Here is a 7,088-nt window from a genome sequence, read left to right as displayed (position 1 = left end):
AACACACATGATGAATGAGGTTCACACATTGAACCCTTGCGAGGGCCACAAAAAAGAATAACGTCATTTGCAGCAACATGGATGGACCAAGAGGTCACCATACTAAGTGAAGTTGAGTCAGAAAGAGACAGACAGATACCATATGATATCACTTGTGTTGCTGCTGCTGTTTACTTGCTAAGTCATGTCTGACTCTTTGCAACTCCATGGACTGTAGCCCGCCAGGCTCCTTTGTCCATGGGATTTTCCAGGCAATAATACTGGAGCAGTTTGCCATTTCCTTTTCCAGGGGATCTTCTGGACCCACGTCTCCTGCTTGACAGGTGGATTCTTTACCACTGAGCCACCAAGGAAGCCTGAAATCACTTATATGTGGAATCTAAAACACAGCACAAACTTATCTATGAAACAAAACCAGACTCACAAACATGGAGAACAGACTTGGGGTTATCGAGGGGGAGGAATGGATTGGAGCCTGGGATGGATTGGGTCCTATACAGTAGGACCTTGCTTATCCATTCTATATATAATAGTTTGAGTATGCTAATACCAAACTCATACCTAGTTATTCTCTCTCTGGGGGGCGTACAGGTGGGTTTCATGTCCCTGCTTTCCTGGTGGTCAGGCAGACCATGTGTTTAGTGCCTGTCAGTGGGTTGTAACTGGGGTGTCATTCTCCAGGACTGAATGCTTATTTGATGAGGTAAGACTCTCCAGCCCTCTATTCTCCTGCCATGATGATCCTGGAAGCCTGGGTGGGGTGAGTCAAATGAATATCTGGTGCCGCTGAATCACCACATGGAGTACAGTTGCCCAGACAGTTTTCTAGATTCAAAGTGGACTTTATGTGAGTGAGAAGGAACCATTTACTGTTAAGCCCCTGAGATATTTACATTGTTACTGCAGCATCACCTAGCTTATCCTAACCAGTACAGTGTGGGCTTTTAGCCTGCTATAGCTATAGTCAACTCTTAAAATGAACTGAAATCACTCAGAATATTAGTAGTTAAAATCTCAGCCACCAGCCCACAGAGTTCTTGAAGAATAATAAAAATATAGATGGCAATCGCTAATAATTATTCCTGCAAAGTAAGCAGGAAGGCACTAATTTCCATTTGAGTTAGTGGCATCTTTGTTAGTGGGAATGGAAGGAAAATACCAATTTTAGTAAATCTGAGGATTACATAATCTGTTTGTTGTGCCATAATTGAAATTGTATGTTTTGCTTAGCAATAGATTCATGAAATGATTTAAAAACAAGTTTAAATTGTGTTGTAACTTTTGAATCACAACTCCTCCTCCTTTTCCGTGTACTGCTACTGCTAAGTCACTTCAGTCGTGTCCGACTCTGTGCGACCCCATAGAGGGCAGCCCACCAGGCTCCCCCGTCCCTGGGACTCTCCAGGCAAGAACACTGGAGTGGGTTGCCATTTCCTTCTCCGATGCGTGAAAGTGAAAAGTGAAAGGGAAGTCACTCAGTTGTGTCCGACTCTTAGCGACCCCATGGACTGCAGCCTACCAGGCTCCTCCGTCCATGGGATTTTCCAGGCAAGAGTACTGGAGTGGGGTGCCATTGTCACAAAAGTTTTCTATCCTCACCTCAAGAAGACAGAACTGCAATTAGAATGTTTTTGACTACAAGTAGCAACCCTCCCTGGAGAAGGCAATGGCACCCCACTCCAGTGCTCTTGCCTGGAAACTCCCATGGACTGAGGAGCCTGATAGGCTGCAGTCCATGGGGTCACTAAGAGTCAGACATGACTGAGGGACTTCACTTTCACTTTTCACTTTCATGCACTGGAGAAGGAAATGGCAACCCACTCCAGTGTTCTTGCCTGGAGAATCCCAGGGACGGGGGAGCCTGGTGGGCTGCTGTCTATGGGGTTGCAGAGAGTCGGACATGACCGAAGCGACTTAGCAGCAGCAGCAACCCTCCCACCCCTACACAAACAAACTGAAACAGTAAGGACCTGAATTATCTCACATTTTTAAGAGTCTAGGGGCTTTGTGGGGTTCAGGGCTAGCCCATCCAGCAGCTCGATCACATCATCAAGAACTTAGATTATTTTCTGAAGTTGGTAGTGAGGCAGTACAACAGTTCCAGACATCACATCTACACAGGATGATGTTCAGAAGGTTATAAGAGATCATCCCATCTTGTGTTTCTTACTTACAGAGAGAAAATATTTCCCAGAAGCTACTTCCCATTGGTCAGAAGTGATTACAAGCACAATCCTGAAGCCATCACTGGTGAGAAGGATAAAATCGTCATGATTGGTTGAGAACCATCAGCTCAGGTGTAAGAGGATGAGCATTTGGGTGGAATAGGTATTTGGGGAGTCTATCACAGACATTATTTCTATTTCCACTTGGCAAAATTTACAGCTGCAAAATGGAAATAGAGAGAATTTGGGTCATTTTCCCTTTATTCTCCTGGGTTGATCCTTTTTGTCTTAATTCTTCTCTGACTACCAAAGTCAAGATTTTGCAATAGCTTCCTACCTGCCTGCTCCAACTCATCTTGTTCTTCTCCAGTTCACTCTACACACCCCCTGCTAGATGAAGGTTCTTAAAACCCTCTTCTCATGTTGTCACATCTTTACCCAATTATGTCGAATGTCTCTCTTTTGACACTGGTTTTAGGTTTAGACTTCTCTGGGTGCTTTTCTGGGTGGTGTTATCACACCCATCCCACCCACCACTAACAGGTAAGACACATTCTTTAAATGCTTCCCTGACTCAACACATCAATTTCTACTTCCATACTTCTGTGTTTTCTCCCATCTTGAACATCCTATTTCATTGTCTCTGTCCAAAGCCTCCACTTTCTCTAACCATCTTAGCCTAATCTTTTTTTTATATAAATTTATTTATTTTAATTGGAGGTTAATTACTTTACAGTATTGTATTGGTTTTGCCATACATCAACATGAATCCACCACGGGTGTACATGTGTTCCCAATCCTGAACCCCCCTCCCACCTCCCTTCCCATACCATCCCTCTGGGTCATCCCAGTGCACCAGCCCCAAGCAACCAGTATCATGCTTCGAACCTGGACTGGTGACTCATTTCATATATGATATTATACATGTTTCAATGCCATTCTCCCAAACCATCCCCCCCTTGTCCTCTCCCACAGAGTCCAAAAAACTGTTCCATATACCTGTCTCTTTTGCTGTCTCACATACAGGGTTATCGTTACTCCCTTTCTAAATTCCATATATATGTGTTAGTATACTGTATTGGTGTTTTTCTTTCTGGCTTACTTCACTCTGTATAATGACTTCCCTGGTGGCTCAGATGGTAAAGCATCTGCCTACAATGCAGGAGACCCAGGTTCGATCCCTGGGTTGGGAAGATCCTCTGGAGAAGGAAATGGCAACCTACTCCAGTACTGTTGCCTGGATAATCCCATGGATGGAGGAGTGTTGTAGGCTACAGTTCCTGGGGTTGCAAAGAGTCGGACACGACTGAGCGACTTCACTTCTTCACTCTGTATAATAGGCTCCAGTTTCATCCACCTCATTAGAACTGATTCAAATGTATTCTTTTTAATGGCTGAGTAATACTCCATTGTGTATGTGTACCACATATTATCCATTCATCTGCTGATGGACTAGGTTGCTTCCATGTCCTGGCTATTATAAACAGTTCTTCGATGAACATTGGGGTACACATGTCTCTTTCAATTCTGGTTTCCTCAGTGTGTATGCCCAGCAGTGGGATTGCTGGGTCATAAGGCAGTTCTATTTCCAGTTGTTTAAGGAATCTCCACACTGTTCTCCATAGTTAGCCTAATCTTTATGAAGGTTTTCTTGGTTAATTGCAGCCCACACTGGTCTCTCCTCACTGAATTCTTATTTCATGTATAGCCAACACCATAACTGATTCTTACTATGTGTTGAGATGCTCTCCCCAATAAATTAGGCATGTCCTGAGAGCAGAGACCATTGTTTTGCTTTATGTCTGTCTCACACCATCTTTGCACAGGTGTCACACCTTATTGATCCTTCAGTCCATCAGCAAGCAGTGACTGAGACCCATTCCTCTATGGTTCCGGTATGACATTAGCACAGATGGAATCCGACAACTTGATCCTATTGGGAAAATTAGCATCAATTTTGCATATTTTGCTTCTCCTATGGGACAGAGAGGGGTCCTCTCTGAGTAAGTTCAGCTCAGCAACAGGGCTGGGAGTTGTTTCTAGCTGTTTCTATCTGCAAGTTTCTAGCCCACTTAGATAACGAAATTTGTATACCTGTTTAGAAGGCCATGCTTTTGGAATTGTTTTCCAGAATAAATACTGAATGTTAACAAGTATTTATCCAAGTCTGTTCAACAATAGACTTCCAATCATGTAAATGTACTTTAGTAGGTACCAACTTTGTTTATTAAAAAAGACTTGAGGGGGTCTTCCCTGGTAGTCCAGTAGTTAAAAATCTGTCTTGCAATGCAGGGAAGGGGCTTCCCCTAATGGCAGTAAACAATCCACCTGCCAATCCAGAAGATGCAGGTTCGACCACTGATTCGATCCCTGGGTCAGGAAGACCCTCTGGAGAAGGAAATGCAACCCACTCCAGTATCCTTGCCTGGAAAATCCCATGGACAGAGGAGATTGGTAGGGGACAGTCCTGGGGACACAGAAGACTTGGACATGACTTAATGACTAAACAACAACAACAAAGCAGGGGACATAGGTTCAATCCTTGATCAGGAAATGAAGATCCCACATGCCTTGGAGAACCTAAGCCATCATGCAACAGCTACTAAGCCACGATGAAAGATCCTGTATGACACAAGGAAGATCCTACTCGTCGCAATTAAGACCTAATACAGCCAAATAAATATTTAAAAAAAAAAATCTTGAACCTCAATTCTTTTTGTTTTTTAAGGGGAAATATTCATAGACATGTTCATCTTCACTTGTCTCTTTTCCCCTTGTGATCAGTAATGGCATTTGGTGGTCAGGCAGTCTGAGCGAGGCCTGCAGACAAGCACCACTGAACAGAGAGAAGAGGAGTGTCCCTTAGAGGAATCAGATTATTCCTCTGCTCAGTGCTTTGTGCACCAGACCCTGGAAGGCACTCTGGACACTGGGCTGCCTGTGCTGTACGTGACTGTGTGTGATGGGAATTAACACCTAATTCTGCATCCCAGCTTTATGGCTGAGGTCCACAGTGAGTCAGTATAATTAAGCACCGTTTGCCTGGTTAGTTAGTTCTGGTGTCTAAATCTGTCACAATAAAGTATGTGATGTTAAACATGTTTGGATTAGAACCTTCTGGAGCCAATGCCAATGCAGACAGCTATATTAATCACATGGGAGGTTATCTTATTTGAGATTTTCTATGCACCTCTGAGTTACAGTGTTTCATCCATCAAGGGCTTGCTGAAGACATCTGTAAACTTTGATTTATTGCACTGTTCCTGCAACAGAATTAAATAGCATTATACTCAAATATATTGGCTTAATTGACAGGTAGAGATTTAATCCTGTTAATTATCTAGCCAGCTCAAAAGCTTCCATTAACCCTTTGTTGAATCCGTGGGATTCAGAAAAGGTATCTCAGCACCTACTTGAGGCTCAGGTAAATCCATCATCATTCCTCCTCTTCAAAAAGTTTACTCTTGCTAGCCCCAGTTCATGAGCAAACACACACACTCATGAGACAAGTGTGTTACTTTGGGGTGGCCCCCTCTCTGACTCCAAACAGTTCGTTCCTTTAGGTAAATGATGTCAGAAGGTTTGTAGTCAACCACCTCTCCTGGCTTTGGGTTTTGTCTGTGAGTATCTATTGAGATAACACATGTGAACGTCTTTCATTCACTTATTTACACAACATACTTTTATTGAGCACTTAGTATGTTCAGGGACTTTGCCGGGCTGGAAAGAACAAAAATACATGGAAAGATAGTTGAGACCCTCGAGAAACTTACATCAGTTATAAATCAAAGTGCTTACAGACCTATAGGATATTCATTAATGGTGATCATCTGTGCTGTTATAATAACACACATGTCGCTCAGTTGCGTCCAACTCTTTGAGACCCTGTGGACTGTAGCCCATGAATCTCCTCTGTCCATGGGATTCTCCAGGCAAGAATACTAGAGTGGGTTGCTATTTCCTTCTTCAGGGAATCTTCCTGACCCAGGGATCAAACCCACATCTTTTGCATCTCCTGCATTGGCAGGAGGATTGCTTACCACTAGCAAATGCACACAAATAGGTCATCCATACCAGAAAACTTAAGTGTAGCTAAACTTTATCTTTTTAGAACCAATATTACTAAGAAAGGATATTAGGTGGAAATTTCAAACATTGAGAAACAATCATGGGAGACATTCAAAGAAGGCAGATACTTTAGGAACTTTTAAACTCATCCGTCACAAGGTGGCTCTATTCTCTTCTTGCACACATGGCAGGACCCCACTTAACCATCTGCTAAGCTTCTCTGCTCCTCAGGGCTAATGTCCTCTCTGTTCCCAGTCACTGTGCTAGGTCAGACTTCTCTGCCTTTTTGGAGCTCACAGTCCAGTGGAGACACAGACAGCAGTAAGAGGGCTGTGACGGAGGGTCCCACAGGGGGGCCCTTGGAGCCCAGAGTGGACACAGCCTGAGAGGATTCAAAAAAGGCTTCCTGGAGGAGGAGGAGTCTGAACTGGACTTTAGCAAATGCTTAACACTTATTCAGTTAAAGAAAGAAGGGTGTGTAAGGAGGGCAAGTTAGAAGATGGCAGTTTGTACAACATGAGAAACCAGGCCGAAGGCAGAGAAGAGGGAAACCACAGAGTCCTCCTATGAAGCCACAAGTACTGATACTTAGTGCTTTTAAATTAAGTGCAGTGAGTTGTCGCAGCTGGGACTGGGCAAGGGTTATGTCAGGAGAGTCCTGTAGGCCAGGCTAGAAATGTGGACCAGCGGAACATTCTAAGCAGGAAAGGAAAACGACTGGGGTTCTAAAACTGGTCAGCCTGGTGGGATAGTGGAGGATTTACTCACATTTCTCAACTTGAATAACTTTTAAGGAAAAAAAAATTGTATACTTTAAGAGCACTTATCGAACCTAGGTCCATGAAAGTCATGACA

General features: G+C 43.5%; 1 non-coding gene across 1 annotated transcript; it reads left to right on the top strand.

Annotated features, from left to right (window-relative positions):
* The first annotated feature begins 3,286 nt into the window (after positions 1-3,286).
* TRNAC-ACA lies at positions 3,287-3,358 on the top strand. Its single transcript has one exon. It is a non-coding gene; the product is annotated as a tRNA-Cys (tRNA).
* The last annotated feature ends 3,730 nt before the right edge of the window (positions 3,359-7,088 follow it).

The sequence above is a fragment of the Bison bison genome, unplaced genomic scaffold (genome assembly GCF_000754665.1).
Source record: "Bison bison bison isolate TAMUID 2011002044 unplaced genomic scaffold, Bison_UMD1.0 scf7180017864530, whole genome shotgun sequence".
Taxonomy (NCBI): Eukaryota; Metazoa; Chordata; class Mammalia; order Artiodactyla; family Bovidae; genus Bison; species Bison bison.
This window is presented reverse-complemented; position numbering and strand designations above follow the sequence as displayed.